We start from the raw sequence: 20,262 nt of genomic DNA, 5'->3' as shown, positions 1-20,262 counted from the left end.
ACTGGAAATGTCTGGATAACCTTCTTCCATAATGCCCTTGCTTCTGCCTCCATATCCTGGTATTTTACAACTTTATGTCTGTCTCTGTATGTAAGACACTGTAGTCACTGAGTATAGCAATTTCAGTGATCAGTGCTACATTTTTCTTCTTTTCATGGACTACTGTATCTGGTTTTCTTGCATCTATTTTTTGAAATGTTGGTAATAGGAGATCCCATGTGATATAAACTTCATCATTTTCTATAATGTTTTGTGGCTTATGTTTCTAAAACTTCTCAGCTACTTCAATATTATAATGTTTGCACAATCCTCAGTGCAACAGTCTTGCCACATTATTCTGCCTTTCATTATACAGTCCTTCTCCCATTAGTATATCACAACCAGCAACAAGGTGTGCAACAGTTTCCAATTCTGTTTTAGAAAACCTACATTTGTCTGTTTCTGCCACATGTTCAATGGACTTTGTAAACCAACATGTACGTAGTCCACTATCTTGAGCAACCAATATTAATCTGCATTCCTGCATTTGATCCTGAGCAACATGAGTTTTGTCCAAGAGTTTTCTATACTTGCAACTATATTTATGTATTCTCCACATTTCTTTTCTTCTCATCTTATCCTTCATCTTATATTCTTTCTTTTGTTTTTTGGAATATTCATTTGCTGCTTGATTTTTATCTGCTTCTGGTTTGATTTTCATTCCCGCCTGACGTTGATATGCTTCTGTTAAAATAAGCAGGCATCTTACACTTATTCTCCTCATGTTTCAAAACTTTCACTATGTCTGGGTCTTATGAGGTCAGCAGATATGTATTTAGTCCCACAATTGCAGATCTATACATGTAATCAATATCAATTTCAAGGAGGCCCATGCCTCCTTCAGAACAGGGAATATATAATCTTGATATCACTGAATTTTATAAATCATTTGATGAGAATGAAGCATCATTCTTGCTTTCCTGTCCAACATATCCAACACCTTTTGTGGCCAGTTAATCACTCCAAAACTGTAAGTTAGGACAGAAAGAACAAACTGGTTTATAACTTGGTCTTTGTTCCTAGATGTCAACATTGTTTGCAGTATTAATTTAAGTCTTCTAAAATATTTCTTAGTAAGTTTTATTTGAATTTGTTCATATTTTATTGTTGATCCTTCATCATTTCCCAAATATTTATACACTCCCTCTCACTTGAGTTCTTTTATATCACATTCTTGTCCCAAACTGATGTTTCCTTGGTGCTGCAGCTTTCCTGCTTTTTGCACATTTATCAAGAACAAATGACATTCTTATATCATCTGAGAAAGTTTTGATCACTTTCAGTTGTGGTTTTAGTTCCTCATATGATGAACTGTGCAGTTTTGAATCATCTACAAAAAGAAGATGAGAAGGCTTTACACTTTGTTGTTTTCTTGGAGCCAAATTTTAGCCATGACCTAATCTCTTAGACAAGTAAATGGGTTAAGGGCATGACAAAAGAGCAGCGGTGACAGAAAGTCACCGTGGAATACCCCCCTTTTGATTTTTATCCCTGTAATAATAATTTGCCCTTTATCATGACTTAACTTTAAAGTGGTTTGCCACTGATTCATGGTCGCTATAATTTAATTGATCAATGTAGGGTGTATCTTATACATTTTTATGCACTCTGTTATCCATGAATGAGGCATACTGTCAAATTATTTTTGTAGTCTATCCACACCAAACTCAGATTCTTCCCCTTTTTACTGTTCTCCGTTATGACTTTAACAACAAATGATCCTCTGTTCCATTTGACTTTCATTTCCCTTTTGTTCTATTGCCATGATTGAGTTTTCTTCTAAATAATTATAACCTCTTATCAGCATCAATTCTAGTTTATATGTTCTTGGAAGGAAAGTTATTGGACTATAGCTTTTAGGATAGCTTGCAGGTTTGCTCTTAAGTAGGAACATTGTTTTTCCTGTTGTTAACCAGGCTAGTGTCTGCAGGGTGTATATATAAATAGGTCTTACCCATGGCTAAATCTTCATGCAAAGATGCTAATACTTTTAACCAAAAGTTAGGTACTGCATCTGGGCCTGGGGATTTCCAAATGGAACATTTCTTAACTTTGTTTCAATCCCTCTAACCGTTACTTCATCCCATTTCATATCCTGTACATTTGAACTTCTTATTCTTTCTTTAACTTCTTCTATCTATTTAGCATCTTTGTTATGTTCCACAGGATTATCACAGATATCTCTCCAAAATGTATCTCATTCTTCTTTTTTGGTGGTGTTTCAATTTCTTTTGCCTTTTTTCCCAGTTTTCAATAAAAAATATTTTTGGGTCATAAATAAATTGCTTATTTTGTACTTTTACTTTATATTTATCTACATACCTACTAGGTTTTTCTGCCTGTGCTGATTTTTTAATATATTATTTGCAGTAGTGCACGATAAATCCTGATCTGTCATAGTACTGCATGTTGCTTTTATCATGTCTATCTTTCTGAGTATTTTGGTTGATCTGTTCCCTCCTCTATACTCTTCTAACAGTGACACTTCTTGTCTTAATTGCTTTATAGTATTCTCTATTCAGTACTTCCATAATGGCATTTGAATTCTTCCCTCCCTTTCCCTTACTATCCTGCATTCTTGTAGTAAGACTTTATCTGTTATTAATATAGCTGCACAGTAATATATCCTATTTACTGCTGTTATATCTAATGACTCTATAAACATTCCTAATTATTGTGTTCATTTGTTTTATCAAACTTTCTAACTTTGGAGTTTTATTGACCTTCTTTCATTGATCTTAATATGTCTGTTCATCTCTATTAAATCAAGGAACTCTTCTCTTAGATCATTTTCTTCTAATCTGAGGACAGATTCTTTGTTCTCCACTTCCTGCAGGCATTCTATATAAAGTTCCAGTGCATCTTCCTGTGCCACATTCTCTTCAGTTTTATTCGGTATCATCCATTGCTCTTTCATATGGGATCTTTCTGGCCTATCACCCCACAACATTGACTGTGTCAGAGTTGCCATAGTTTCCTGTTCCTTTCCTTGCTGTTCAACTCCAACTGAATGTTTGTACTGTTTTCCTGTGGAATGCTCCAAAGTATCTTCATACAGCAACTGATCAGATGCTTCCCACTCCACTGGTTTCTCCTTAATTTGGCTGACCATTGCTCTGTCCTGCTGTGATGTTATCTGAGTTAAATTTTCTACACTAAATCCTTAACTTCATAGGTAATCCATAACCACAGTTTCTATTTCTTTAACTTCTTCATTATTAATTCTCTTTTCTACTTTTCATCTTTGTTTTCTTGTTTCTTGGATTGCAAAATTTTCCATGTCTTTTGTTTATTAGAACTGTGTCACAAAATCCTGGTTTCATGCTTTTATATGAAATATTTTGTGTTCAATAAGGTAGATTGAAAGGATTTTTTTTTAAACTGATACGCATATTTATGTGCATTTCATAAAATGTAGTGAATCAGAGGAGGATATACCTCTCCCAATTTAAAAGTTATCCCTCTTCCTTAAATTGACTTTCCCCAGGATTCACAAAACTCCATCCAAGAATAAGATTATTCTTGCATGGAGTGGTTCATGTCCGTTTAGAGTAGCAGCACGCCTTACATATGCATGAAGACGCGCTGCTGTGTAATCTAAACAGACAGGAACCATGAACGGGCACATGAGGCATGTGTCAACAGTGCCTGCACATGTAACATTCCCCCTTCTCTCAGAAAGTGCTGTATGGCACTTTGTGACATAGATGAGTGTCAATGTATATAATATTAGAGCCTGGCTCTAATATTATATAATAAACCAGTGTATGCAGACACTGAAATGTAAGTAACTAACATTTCAGTGTCTGCAGACACTGAAAAAAAAACAAAACAAAAAACAAAACAGAAACACACCTAGAAAGCAGCAGCCTTCAAGTGCACCCCCCCAAATGTATGCACTCTTGCCCTACATGCATGGAAGCAGTTGGGCAAGAGGAAAGCAATAAAAATACAAAAAATGTACTCTTTTTTTTTTTTCATTAAATAAATCCGAAATTTAAGCGGTGCACAGCTTGTTTATGAGGCCCACCACTATACTTAGTCTGGCTGAAATCCTGGAAATGATAGACAAGTGCTACTGTGATAGAAAACATCATCAAGCTGCTGTAGCATACTGGTAGTGCCATGGTGTAACATGTAGAATGTACTAAGTTCTAATCCACCCTCTGCCAATTTATTTAATAAACTTTTAAGGAATTTTAATGATAGATGTCAATCATATGGCTCACGTATTGCACAGTAGGGGTGGGAATATGTAAAATATAAATGTAAAAAATACTTTATAAATTTAATGTAAACAAAACAGATGTAAGCAATGCTTTACTAGTGTAAGCATTGCTTAGCGGCTTTCAGTTGTGCTTATCTGGTTTAAGCATGGCTATGCGGATTTGCACAGAGCTAAGCATAGTTCAGCATATTAAAACTGGCCAATCAAGAAAAAGTGTGGAAAAACAGCCCTATTTAAACTGCATAGCCAGGAATACAGCCATAACCATTTGGGATTGCTCACAGCAGAACCAAAATGTCTAGTGTCAATGAAGGTGTTGACTTCCGAGCGTAACCTTGGGGCATTCAGGAGTCTAGGGTCATGGTTGGGCTCCTAGTAAAAAACATTGATAGCAGGCTGCTTCAGGGCCAGTACCAGGGCTCCCAGTACAAAGTGGAGGCCTGGAACCAGCTTGCACATGATCTCACCAGTGCCACTGGCATACCCCAGACTGGTGAGCAAATACGTCACCACCATAATGACCTAAAGTGGAGGAGGGGTGCACTCTTGGACCAGTGGATCCATGAAGCCCAAGTGCAGGATGTACCACATGTCTGTAAGTATGCATTCTTATGTATCTCTAACTAAGTATGTAAAAAGTTCAACTTGTGACTGTGCAGGTGTGAGTAATGTGTCATGTCTCCCCATACAGCTGCTGCAGAGAGGTCCCAGAATGTTGAGGCTCATGCCCAGTGACTGGCCCGGCTGAATCGGCATTATGGTGAGTACAGAATACCTCCTAATATTAGCAGTAAGAAATCAAAAATATAGCAGTGGTAGTACTGCATGTATATATAATTGTGCTGTAAAAGTCAGTAGTAAATGCCTGTGTCAGGCTGCCAATGTTACAATGGAGTATTTCTAGCTGCTGATAATACAGATGTCAGTAGCAAACAAGGTACAATATGCAGGAGAGGAATATAAGAATATGTATGAGTGTGTCTGGGTAAACCTACCAAGAAAGTGCCATCTCAGGGCTACTATAACACCTAGAAATGAAAAGAATTCCCCTGTGCAGATCATGCAGGAATAGTAATTGTGGATTTCTGAGTTGTACATGGATATGCATGTCAAAACTAATAAAGGTGATCCCAAACACTGGTGTGTGTCAACTTACTTGTACCTGAAAAATAGAAATGTGTATGTCCTGCAGAATGCATTAGCTGAGTTGAACTGATTTAGAACTGTTTGTCTGTGTACTTTAGAATGGGCATGTCAAATAACTGAAAAAAGCAACAGTACATATTTCCATCAGAATGTGTTTTATTTGTTTGTCTGCCAGCATTGTCCTGTGTTAACCTTTCAATTTCAGCTGTATATAGCTGTGGATGTACTGAAAAATGTATAAGACTAACAGGTGAAGTTGTAAAACAGTCAAATGTGCAATCCAGCTAATGTAATGTGTACATGTTTCTCAATCAGTGACACCAGTGTCTGTTGTGTATTCATAATATGTACTGAAATTGGAAAACAAATAATGCAACATGTGATAATAAAAGTACTGTGCCCAAAAATATGTACTAAATAGAAATGTCACAAGCAATACACAACACCTCCCCAATAGCTCAGCCTGTTAAGGACTAGGCCTGTAGTTCAATTTTGCACACACACCATGGTTTGAATCCAGGGATGGCCACTAATATGTCAGTCTGGTTCTACAGTTGTGAACTGCAATCTGAATAGAAAAAGTAATGTACTGCAACACATACATTTTCCACACAGGGCACCCACTAGAACAGAGGGCACATACAAATGTGAGCATGTACTTATTGTAAATTAATTTCTACAGGGTCTAGTTTCACAGTGAATCAACACATGTTTAAAGTCAGAGGCTGGTACAGTTGTAGTTCTAAATCAGTGGTTTACCTGCCTTCTTGTCAGTCATGTCCGGCTTTTTATATCGGTAAGACTGACAGGAAATTAAAAGAAAGGATTTATGAACACACATATCATATAAGGAAGAAGAGCAGTACCAATGCCCTAGCAAGACACTGTAGCGTAAATCCTACCCATGCTTTTTGTTTAAAGTGATAGATCAGGTAGTGGTTGTTGAAAACGGTGTACCACATCAGTTACTGTTAGAGAAATATGAACTTGTTTGGCAGCTTAGGCTGAATTCCTACACTCCCTTGGTTTAAATGAGGTCACATGTTTGACTTCTATTTTATAGTTGAGAAGTGTATTGAGGTGACACACACAGTATTTCATTTCATGTTAGCAAAAGGTAGCAACTGTTGTAGTTTATTCCTGTTTTTTGTCCTGAGTTCCTTTGCACATTTTTATAGTCTAGTACTAAAATTTTGTTTTTCAAAATTTTTCAACATTTTTAGAACACAGATCCTATAAGGTGAACATAGTTTACTGTATGTATTTGTACTTTTAGGTATTTGAAACCCTGTCCATAGGTATTGACATTTTTGCTTCAGACGCTGTCACCTCTTGGTGTTGTGAACAGTAGTCTGTTGTTATATTTGTACTCATTTTATACTTATCATTATTATTATGTTCCTTTCTTCCTTTACACTCCAAGCACATATTTAAAACTAATAAACTAAAGCAGTGGTCTGAGTGCCCAAGATAAAAACTGGTAAACCTGAAGTAAGGCACACACGGAGCTCAGCAAAACGCACAACTGCTTATATGAACAAGCACAAAAACAATCCACAGCAAGCTAAATCACAGCAGCACAGCACAACAAATGAATTTGCAAAGCACAAGTAACAGCACAATAACACTGTAAAGTTAATCCACATACGTTTTCATCATAATAACTTCATCAGATACCTAACCTCTCTTCCTTTGATGAATAAATAAACTAATCTAATTCAAATGAAGTAATGAGTGAACAAATTCAATTACACATGCAAAATACATTAAAACACATGAACCTTAAAGGTGAATGAATCTAAAAGTTAAAACCAAAAGTATATATAATAAATAGATATGTATATATATTTTTTGTTATATAAAATGCTTCAAACATAAACCTTAGTTAAAATTGCTTTGTTAAATATAAGTATTACCAGCACAAACCTGAAATGCATCTAAAAATGTTTTTTTTTCAAAAGCAGAAGCTAAATTGAATCCAAAATACAATGAAATATCACCATCTTCTGGAAATTAAATTAAATGCATGTTCATCTTGTTAAAAGATAAATACATATATTGTATTAAAATAAACCATAAAATGCTTGCATATATAAAATTATTTAAAAATATAAATATTATAATAATAACATACTATAATTTAGCTGATCTCAATTTCAGCACAGGTTTCAAGGATGACATTTCATTTAAACCAGGGGCAGAACTTGCATTAAGAATAATTTGCCAATATAGCTCCCTATTTTCCAACCGAGTCTCCCAAGGCCCTCCCCTGGGGTCTCGTGGGACTACTTCTATGACAAAAAATTGAAATTTAGCTTTGCCACAATTGTTCTGAAGTTTAAACAGAGCATTATTATATTTTCTTTTTTTATCTCATATAAATGCTCATAAATTCTCTGCCTTAATTTCCTCTCAGTCTTGCCAATGTAAAAAGAGTCACAGATTTCACATGTAGCAATATAAATCACTCCTGTGGTATTTCAGTTGGCAAAACCTTGAGTAGTAATATACTTGTTCCTCTTTTTCAAAAGAATATTCTCTCTACATAAACTGAGTGTATGCATTTCTTCTGTAGAAAGGTCTGGACTAACTTTGTTCCACTTAAGTTTATCTCTTAGCTCCTTTTCAACCAAAACCTCAAAATTCCTAAGCTGGGGGTGAAGGGACAGATTGAACGTACTCTTCTTTCTTAAAACAATGGCATTTTTTCTTATATTACCATTAAAAATACCTCTAAATTTTTCTGCCTAATAAAAAGGTTAAAATCCACTAATAACTTTGCTATATTGGCCTTAATGTTAGGAATAAAAGTAAAGCCTTTAGTAAATAAGTTGAATGACCCTTAGTAATGGGAGTAACGGTATAATTAAAAATGTGAAAACCATTCTAACTAAACATACATTTATTAATCACTATTTCATCTGAAGGGATTACCTCCATGGTACCTCTCGACCCCTCTGGTTCTGATAACCGTACTTGTAGTCTACTGGGTCCTTGTTCTTGAGTCTCTCTGATCTCCTTGGAGAGGAAAACTCTAAAGGGTCATGTATGTCATAACTATTAAACTGAGTTTCAGCTGGTAAATTGTCATACACATGTCTCTTTCACCTCTATACTCATGTGGTTTGTTGTGAAAATTACCTCATGTATTCTTTGGTTTAAGGTATTGTGTATTATTTTTGTACTCATTTATGTCCCTTTCCACCTTTCTAAATTTTCTTTCATAAATCCTAGTACATTTTACTTCTACATCTTTCAGCATTTCATGATATTTAACTCTTTCACACTCAATGCCAAACATTAAATCAGTGACAATCTTATTATTAATAATTTCAATCTAAGAAAACATTTTAACCATTTCCAACTCATTGTTTCTAATTATAGCCTTCATAATTTCAAACCCACATTTATCAAATGCACAAATAAGGTCCTTATGAAAGTCCAAGTTTTCCACAACATTGTTGGGGTATTTACACACCCGAAGACCTTTAGGAATAATGTTCAATTGCAAACAATGTTTAAGATACATGTTGTCCATTTCCAATGCTTTAAACTTAAGTAATGGATAAAATGTTTTCTCAGATTGAAATTATTAATAATAAGATTGCCACTGATTTAATGTTTGGCATTGAGTGTGAAAGAGTTAAATATCATGAAATATTGAAAGATGTAGAAGTAAAATGTACTAGGATTTATGAAAGAAAATTTAGAAAGGTAGAAAGGGACGTAAATGAGTACAAAAATAATACACAATACCTTAAACCAAAGAATACATGGGGTAATTTTCACAACAAACCACATGGGTATAGAGGTGAAAGAGACAAGGGGTATGACAATTTACCAGCTGAAACTCAGTTTAATAGTTATGACATACATGACCCTTTAGAGTTTTCCTCTCCAACGAGATCAAAGAGACTCAAGAACAAGGACCCAGTAGACTACAGGTACGGTTATCAGAATCAGAGGGGTCGAGAGGTACCATGGAGGTAATTCCTTCAGATGAAATAGTGATTAATAAATGTATGTTTAGTTAGAATGGTTTTCACATTTTTAATTATACCCTTACTCCCATTACTAAGGGTCATTCAACTTATGTACTAAAGGTTTTACTTTTATTCCTAACGTTAAGGCCAATATAGCAAAGTTATTAGTGGATTTTAACCTTTTTATTAGGCAGAAAAATTTAGAGGTATTTTTTAATGGTAATATAAGAAAAAATACCATTGTTTTAAGAAAGAAGAGTACGTTCAATCTGCCCCTTCAACCCCAGCTTAGGAATTTTGAGGTTTTGGTTGAAAAGGAGCTAAGAGATAAACTTAAGTACAACAAAGTTAGTCCAAACCTTTTTATGGAAGAAATGCATACACTCAGTTTATGTAGATAGAATATTCTTTTGAAAAAGAGAACCAAGTATATTACTACTCAAGGTTTTGCCAACTGTAATACCACAGGAGTGATTTATATTGCTACATGTGAAATGTGTGACTCTTTTTACGTTGGCAAGACCGAGAGGAAATTGAGGCAGAGAATTTCCAAGCATTTATATGAGATAAGGAAAAGAAAAGATAATAATGCTCTGTTTAAACATAAAAACAATTGCGGCAAAGCTAAATTTCAGTTTTTTGTCATAGAAGTAGTCCCACAAGACCCCAGGGGAGGGCCTTGGGAGACTCGGTAGGAATATAAGGAGCTATATTGGTAAATTATTCTTGATGCAAGTTCTGCCCCTGGTTTAAATGAAATGTTATCCTTGAAACCTGTGCTGAAATTGAGATCAGCTAAATTATAGTATGTTATTATTATAATATTTATATTTTTAAATAATTTTATATATTATATATGCAAGCATTTTATGGTTTATTTTAATAATAATATATGTATTTATCTTTTAACAAGATGAGCATGCGCAAGATGGTGCTATTTCATTGTATTTTGGATTCAATTTAGCTTCTGCTTTTGAAAAAAAAACATTTTTAGAAGTATTTCAGGTTTGTGCTGGTAATACTTATATTTAACAAAGCAATTTTAACTAAGGTTTATGTTTGAAGCATTTTTTATAACAAAATATATATACATATCTATTTATTATATCTATTTATTATATATACTTTCGGTTTTAACTTTTAGATTCATTCACCTTTAAGGTTCATGTGTTTTAATGTATTTTGCATGTGTAATTGAATTTGTTTACTCATTGGTTCATTTGAATTAGATTAGTTTATTTATTCATCAAAGGAAGAGAGGTTAGGTATCTGATGAAGTTACTGTGACGAAAACGTTTGTGGATTAACTTTACAGCATTATTGTGCTGTTGCTTGTGCTTTGCAATTTCATTTGCTGTGCTGTGCTGCTGTGATTTAGCTTGCTGTGGATTGTTTTTGTGCTTGTTCATATAAGCAGTTGTCCATTTTGCTGAGCTCCGTGTGTGCCTTACTTTAGGTTTACATATTTAAAACTACGTTTTCTTACATTTATGCTTTTCATTCAGTTGTTCTGTACTTTATGTTAGAGTACAGTTTTGCATTTTGTTTTTTAAAATGAAAGTTGTAAACAGAAGTTTTAAATGAATGATCTTATTTTGCTGACATGAGCTTTTTTAACACAAGAAAAAGGTTTTTGATGCAGAACACTTTTAATTATTTAACTTAGTATTTAATTAGTTAATTGAATGGTGGCTGAATTCAATTACTGTGCTTTGCTTTGGCGCCTTTTTCATTTTAAAACTGTGCATGAAGTTTTTTTCTTTTGTCTGAAGAAGTCTTCCAAAGGTGGAAGATGAAAAGTGCTTTAATTAAACTTTTTTTGAGTTATTCTAGCAAATCGGAGCCTGTGCTGTTTGTTCGTTTTGGAGAGTTTGTTGTTCCAGTTATTTTCAAGGTAATGTTTAAAACACACAGAATGAGTAAGTGCTTTCACGATCACACTGACCACTTCATCAGAGTGAATACATCAAGCATAGCAATTTCCTTATAAGCACATACTCAATCACAATTAATCAATTATACAATTGATAAAATCATCCTAAGTATAGACTTTTTTTAAATATATATAAAAATATATAAATCAATACTCCACTTCATTTAGAACTGATAATATGTATATTTAACTAATATCACTCTTCTACTAAATTTAATGTTTAAGTCTTCTAGCCTTCAAAAAAGGCTTAAGTGAGACTGTCTCATTGATCCCCGGTAAAGTGTGGACGTTTAATTTAAGGATCCATCTCTGCTCTGCTAACTCCGTTCTTAATCCCCCCCCCCTTAATCCTTCATCCAAGATTTCCAATACAAAAAACTTGAAGCAGTGTAGCAAGACAAGGGGCACTGAATGTGAATTTTTGTTTGTTACCTTGGACATTGTGTCATTATTCACTGTTATTTTGAATAATTGGGATGTTGAAAATATCGCAGTATTTTGAATACCAAACGATGTTATACTAATGACAAGGTAAATTTGCTATGCTCACTGTTAGAAATTATTTTAGAAAATAACATCTTCATTTTTAGGGAACAGTACTATCTCCAAAGGGTTGGTGTAGCGATGGGCACACAATGTGCCAACAGCTACACCAACCTTGCACTGGCTGAGTGGGAATGTGAAACATTTCTAATGAAACAAGAGTATAGAAAAAACTTGATCTGGTATACTCGTTTTGTGGATGACATGTTCTTTTTATAGAGGGTACACAAAGGGAACTTGATGTGTTCCTAGAATACCTACATTCGACCACTGAGTTTTTAAAGTTTACCTGTAAAGTTTCACCAGATGAAATTGAGTTTTTAGATGTGAAGGTGAAGAAATCAGACATACTAGGGATACAAACTAGTCTGTATAGGAAACCTAGTAGAAGAAATGCATTGCTGCATAGAAATAGCATGCATCCACTCTTTATTGGAAAGAACGTTGTGAAAGGACAGATTTTAAGGTTAATGAGATTGCATAATGATGAAGCACGAATGCAATTGGCATTGCATACACTGTGGGAAGATTTTATGAAAAGGGGGTATCCTGCACATATGTATGATAAATATGTAGTTGAATTACTAAGAGAGAGAGGGAGATGGTAAGGATAGAGCATATTACTCACAGAGGGAAGATAGTATCCCTCAGAGTGACAGGGAAGGAACAAATAAACTTAGGTTTCCACTTACTTATGGCAGTCACATAAACATCTTTTGTGATGTTTTCAAGAGGAACTAGAGCATCCTGAATACAGTTAAAGAACTAGATGGGGTATTAGATGATGCACCCAGTTTTTCCTTCAAAAATAAGAAATCTTTAAAATATCAGCTCTGCTACAGAGCCCCAGAGGGTAGATTTAATAATCTATCCCAGAGAAAGGGCACATATGTTTGTACGAACTGCACTGCTTGTAAATATGTCTACTCCTGCACTACATTTGTGCATCCATTTGTGCATTTTGAGATACACGCTAAGTATTATGCTGACTGTAGAACAAGGAATATAGTTTATTTTGCATTCTGTGTAATCTGGAAGGCCTATTATGTTGGGAAGACCAAGAGAATGCTAAAAGAATGCATCCAGGAACACATTAGGGATATCCAGACTAGGAAGGAAACCAGTGCCTTAGCTAAACACATTGAGGACGAGGGGTTGTCACACTACTTCAAGTTTTTTGTATTGGAAATCTTGGCTGAAGGCTTTTATATATATATTTTTTAAAATGTTTATATACTTAGGATGATTTTTATCAGTTGTATGATTAATTGTGATTAATTGAGTATGTGCTTATAAGGAAGTTGCTATGCTTGATGTAGTCAGTCTGATGAAGCAGTCAGTGTGATCATGAAAGCGCTTACTCATTCTGTGTGTTTTGTACATTAAATAGAATATTTTTGCATCTGTGGTGGTTTGGCTTAGCTTTTTTTAGATTCTTACTCAAACCAGTCCTATCTGTTCAGCTGTATCCCAGCTCTATTCCAGTCTAGTGTCACTAGCTCATTCTACCTAATACAGAGAGAACATTTGTGAAGGGCAAGCCACTTAGGTCCTTAATTTTGAATTATCTTCTGTTTTTCCTTTCTCCCTTTCCACTTTCCAAAAAAAAAAATTCTAAGCTTGTTTCCTGCCTTTCCTGTAACTAGTCTAGTCCAGATACAGATTTGCTGTAACCAGGACTGTTTGTAAGCTTCTGAGCCCCCAAAGCCTTTCTGTGTTGGAGGGAAGCCTTCTAGCTTATTAGTGGGAGTGGTAAGCACTAGGTAGCCTATCTACCATAAGAGTGGTTTCTGGCCCAGAAATTGTAGTTTATTGGCCGTTTGGCAGTTTTTCCATGTCTTTCAACTTTCTGGTTTAAAAGCCTGCATTTGCACTTGTTTCCCTCCTTTCCTGTAACTAGTCTAGTCCAGATACAGATTTGCTGTATCCAGGACTGTTTGTAAGCTTCTGAGCCCCCCAAGCCTTTCTGTGTTGGAGGGAAGCCTTCTAGCTTATCAGTGGGAGTGGTAAGCACTAGGTAGCCTATCTACAACGGGAGTCATTTCTGGTCTAGTAATTGCAGTTCATTGGCCATTTGGGCAGTTTTTCCATCTCTTTCAACTTTCTGGTTTAAAAGCCCGGGTTTGTGCTTATTTCCCACCTTTCCTGTAACTAGTCCAGATACAGATTTGCTGTATCCAGGACTGTTTGTAAGCTTCTGAGACCCCCAAGCCTTTTTGTGTTGGAGGGAAGCCTTCTAGCTTATCAGTAGGAGTGGTAAGCACTAGGTAGCCTATCTACCACCAGATCCAGGTACAGATTCTTAGGTTTAGCACTTGAATTTGCTTATTCATGCTCAGCACTTGTTCAGAACTTGTTGTTAGCACTAAGTAAGCTACAAATTACTACAACACTCAACCTTCCTCTTTACCTAGAAGAAAACAGTTTTTGTACTTACTTTCCACACTTGCTTAGAGAAAAAACAGCTCTTATACTCACTTTCCTCACTTGTCTAGAGGAAAGTAGTTTTTTATTCAGACATGTCCAAGGGTCAGCTCCCAGTGTTCTCTCCTGTCTATCTGATGAAGCTGGGCATGTTGGGGCAATGTATCAAATACCTCATGTACACAGACAACCCTCTGCTCCTACTACCCAACACCACAACCTGTGAGAGATGCACTTATCTAGCCAAACTGGAGGTAAAGCTCTCTTCAACCAAGACTGAACTTGACAGTCAAGAGGAGAAGGTAAACACTTACACCACACTACAGTCATCACATAGTCCCACTAAACCTACACCACCAAAATCCACACATAGAAACACAAAAACATTAATGGAGGCTCTCAATAATAATCTGCTCATGCAAAAGAGACCTACAAAGCAGAAATACAAGCAACCTCCTCTCCCCAACACAACCCAAATGACACATAGTCCACAGACTCAGTGTGCCAATAAATCACAGCCCATAAGGCAAAATAACGTAGCCAACACACTAGTCATAGGTGACACTATAGTCAGGCACACTGATGTCCCACTCACCAGGCTAAACAAGGAGAAGGTTACTGTCAGTTGCCTGTAGGGTTCCAGGATCTGCTGCATAACCCACGCACTCAGGTAACTTCACAACAAGTATAAATATGACTCTGTCAATGTCCATGTTGTTATGAATGACCTGAGATGTACCTCCCTGGACTACATGAAAAGTGACATGGAAGAACTCTCTGATCTTGTAGCCCAGGCAGGTATGACCCTATCCCTGAGTAGTATCCTGCCATTGCCCAGAATTATACTGCAGTACAAGGACAAAATGATTGACTTCAACAATTGGCTAAGCTTCTGGTGTCATTCTAAGGGGATCCAGTATATGTCTGCTTGGGATGACATGGTCAACAGACCACAATGCTTTGCTGGAGATGGCCTGCACCTGTCACCCCTGGGATTCCGGATGCTGGCTAATGGTCTTGCCACCCCTGTGCCTTTTTTAGGCAAGGTTCAAATGACAAATTCACCACCGTAGCAGGAGCAGGCAAGCAAAGACTGAGGGTAATGCTACTCAATGCTAGAAGTCTAAATATCAAAATGCACTCACTCGAGGCACTCCTTAAAACAGAGAACATCGATATCTGTGCAGTGACTGAGACCTGGTTCAAGGCTCTAGAAAGCACCCCTACATTACCAAGCTATAACTCATACCACACATTTTGGCCTACTAACCTGGACCACAACACCAAAGGTGGAGGTGTGCTCATATTCATTAAGGATATCCACATCTCCAGGCTAGTTGCGCAGCATAATGCATTTGAGGTTATCCAAGTGCAACTAACTCTGGGCAAAATGGCAATCCAAATTGTAGCTTGATAAAGATACCCCACCATACCCCAGGATTCCCACTTTCTTTTCTTGATATACTGGAAGATATTGGGGTTCAACCAGACACCCTAATAATGGGTGATTTCAACTACCCCACCATTAACTAGGAAAACTACTCATGTACCAACTCCTTTGATCAACGCATTCTAGAATTTATAAATTCCAGTGCCCTGGATCAGCTTATCCACACCACCACCAGGGGCAACAGTATCCTAGACCTAATCATTACCAATATGAGTGACTGGTGTTCCACACCTGAAGTCAACTCCTCTTTGGTCAGATCCAACCATAAGATAATCACCCTAGATATCCGCATCCTGCCCCCACCCACCATTAAGGAAATAAATTAATTCATTAATTAATTCATTAATTAATTACTTAAACCCAAAGCCAGCTTCATGCATCTTAATACAGAAGTGGCGAACTTCATGACACCCATGCAGACGGGCAATACAGTTATGACTGCTGAATCCTAAACAAATGCACTCTATAAGCACTTACACGAGTGCATGGATTGTGCTATCGCAAACAGAACCAAGACACTATCCTCCAAAAAAAAGGAAGCCAATCTGGTGGTCCCCTGCCATTAACAAACTCTACAACAGAAGGAAGAAACTGTTGCAAAAGAGAGTAAAATCCCATGAGTGGAGGAGTTCCCTGGTCAGCCTCAGTAAGAAGCTGAGATCCCTTATAAGATCATCCAAAGCTAACTACGAAAACAAAATTGCCCCTGATTCTAAGGGCAGCCACAAAGCATTCTATAGCTATGAAAGTAGGCACTCCCACCGGGAAAAAAATATAGAACTCAAAAAAACAAAAAAAAGGACCCAAGCAGCACAAGCTACTCCAATTTATTGTCACGACACAGGATAAGCAGGATCCCACACATTAAGCGCTTTCACCATGTAGCAATGGCTTCTTCAGAGTAGAGCGGGAAGTTCAATCCATCATTTAAAAAGCGTGACATCACCTACGCTCAGCCAATCATAACATATAAACAATTAGTAGATACTACAAGCAGACTTCAATGCAAAACCTGTTCCTAAACTCATAAAAATACTGTAAAAATACATATATAATATGATAATATGACATAATGTTTTATATATATATATATATATATATATATATATATATATATATATATATATATATGTATATATGTACATTTTATGTTAAAGTCCTGACAACTTACTATACAAAAATGTAAAAATATATATATTTACATATATAAATAAGTGAATGTAATATATCATACAATCCTACCAAAATACTAAAACATAAAATATGGTGACTCTATTGAAAATACTAAATACTAAATAATGACTAATGAATAATGTAAATATAAATATAAATGAATTAATATATATATATATATATATATATATATATAGATAGATATATATATATATATATATATATATATAGATATATATATATATATATATATATATATACATATATATACACACACAATAGATTTTAACTCAATAGCTCTGGTTTTAAGTATAGGCACTAGAGCAACATTCTCATTCAATCCAGGTGGGCACATAGCATTCAATCTAAGTTGCCATTTAATCTCAAGTGTTTCTACTTTCAACTTGGGATCACCTCCTCTCTTACTTAAAATTACTTTGTCTATAACAAAAAAAATGATTTTTTTAAAATTAATACATAAATTGCTGTGCAAATAAAGTGCATTATGCTGATTTTTGGTTCTAATGGCCCTTATGTGCTCAGATATTCTATCCTTTAATTTACGTGTAGTCATACCTACATAATAACTTTTACAACTTGTGCATGTTGCAACATAAATTAGCATAGTGGTGTTGCAACTGCACCTTCCAGGACAAGATAAAGTTCTATCATATCCTGCTACTGAAACATATGGGCCATCGTTAATAAATTTGCAAAATTTACATGAACCACATTTATACATCAACGATACGTGTTTCTTCCTTTTTGGAGCCTCAAAAATATTTTTTAAATTTTGACCAATACTATAAGTAATTCTCAGTTTAGGTCCTATAACTTTATTCATTTGTTCACTGAAGCTCATCCTCCAGGCATTGTTGATCACCGTATATAATGATGAGGTAAGGTGATTGTATCTCAAAACCATAATGCTACCGTGATCTGATATTCCTACCTTAGTAGATTTGATGGAATATTGTGATTCAGTACATAAAATTTGTTGGAAGGCCATACCCCTCCTTGATATAATTTAATTTCTTACTTTTAATACTAACTTAAGGGGGTAGCCTCTATCCAAAAACATTCCCACTAATTTAAAAAGTTCTTGCTTAAACAAATCACCCTCACTAACCAATCTTGACAGTCTAACCATCTATCCCTTGATTATTTGTTTCCTCTGATGGTATGGGTGGCAACTATTGTAATGTAATAATGCATTGGAAAAAGTTTTTTTCTGGTATATGGTACTACTAAGTTTTCCAGCATCATTCTTCAAATGAATGTCCAAAAAGTGTATTTCTGTCAAGTGCCAAGTGCTAGTGAACCTAAAAAAGGGGGCTGTGTTGTTCAGATATTCTAGAAAATTGTTAGCTTCATCACCATCACCATCCCATAGGATCAAAATATCATCCAAAATCTGGAGTATAACAAAATCTTTGATGCATACTGTGACTGAAAAACATAAATCATCTCCCAATAAAGTAAAACTAAATTGGCAACAATGAGGGCACATATGGCCCCTATTGCCACTTCAGAGATTTCGTTATAAGTCTCTCCTTCAAAACTTAAAAAATTGTTAGTTAAAACTAACTCCATTAAGTCCACTAGCACATTTATTCTGGTTTTATCAAAACCTTGCCCCATTAATAGGCTTTCTCGAAAAAATGCAAGTCCTTCTTTATGTGGGATTGTAGAAAATAGATTAACAACATCCACAGATAAGAATTAAAAAAGTCCTAGTAGTTTTGAAATCCCTCAATCTCTCTAAACAATGCCATGAATCTTTGAGGATGTGAGGTATTCCCTCTAATAATTTTTTGGTCTTATGATCCACAAATGCTGCTAGTGGCTCTGTTTTCGACCCCCTAGCCACCACTATAGGTCTAAAAGGTGGGTTATCTAAGCATTTGTGGATATTGGGAATGCCAAAAATTACAGGTATAACAGGGTGTTTAACAGAAAAATATTTAAACTCATCTTTATCAATAGCCCCCTGAAATACTGCATCCAACAAAAATGCTATATTAATCTCATTTTAGATACATGAGCCAAGGTGTTGCAGCGGTAGCGTTGTTGCCTCACAGCAAAAGGTTCTCCTGTTCAATTCTCAGCTGGAGTGCCTTCTGTGTGGAGTCTGCATGTCCTCCCCATGGTCGAGTGGTGTTCGAAAGACATGTGTGAATGGGTGTGGCTTTGCTGAAGGCTGGGTGTCGGGCTGGCAACTGGGCACCATAAAAATCTACTGCCAATTAATAGTTCTGCTGTGATGACCCCTAACCGGGAAAAGACCAACAATAAGTTGAACTGTCATCCAATATTTCATAAATTTTAAATGCATAATCATAGTGGGACATAATCACGATGCCCCCACCCTTGTCTGGTTTCTTGATACATATATATATATATATATATATTTTTTTTGTTATTAATTCATTTATATTTATATTTATATTATTCATTAGTCATTTTTTAGTATTTAGTATTTTCAAGAGAGTCACTATATTTTATGTTTTAGTATTTTGGTAGGATTGCATGCTATATTACATTCACTTATTTATATAAATGTAAATATATATATTTTTACATTTTTATATAGTAAATTGTCGGGACTTGAACATAAAATGTGTATATATATATATATATATATATATATATATATATATATATATATATATATATATATATATATATATATATATATATATATATATATATATATATGTATATAGATATATATATATATATTATATTATATCATATTACATATGTATTTTTTACAGTATTTTTATGAATTTAGGAACAGGTTGTTTTGCATTGAAGTCTGCTTGTAGCATCTACTAATTGTTTTTATGTTATGATTGGCTGAGCGTAGGTGATGTCAAGCTTTTTAAATGATGGATTGAACTTCCCACTCTACTCTGAAGAAGCCATTGCTACATGGTGAAAGCGCTTAGTGCGTGGCATTCTGCTTATCCTGTGTCGTGACAATAAATTATAGTATCTTGTGCTGCTTGGGTCCTTTTTTTTTTTTTTGCTTTTTGAGTTCCATTCTACAGCTATGTCAAGTATTTCAATGGCAACACCCATATCTGCTCTGAGTTACAGCACAACAGAACGAAAATTACAGAACCAACTGATATTGTCAACATCCTGAGGTTCAGAGCTAACTTTACCCCACCTCTCACCCCTTAAAGGGCCTATATCTATACAGAAAGAATACAGATTCCCTGTAATCACATGTATGCAAGTAAAAGCTGCACTCTCTAAAACCAAAAATACAGCATCCGTGGCACCGGACAACATCCCAGGCTGCATTTTACATGAACTTCAGAACTAACTGGCTCCC

Source organism: Protopterus annectens, chromosome 3.part1, assembly GCF_019279795.1.
Source record: "Protopterus annectens isolate FY-2018-M chromosome 3.part1, PAN1.0, whole genome shotgun sequence".
NCBI lineage: Eukaryota > Metazoa > Chordata > Ceratodontiformes > Protopteridae > Protopterus > Protopterus annectens.
The sequence above is the reverse complement of the archived record's forward strand: the minus strand, read 5'-3'. Positions refer to the sequence as shown.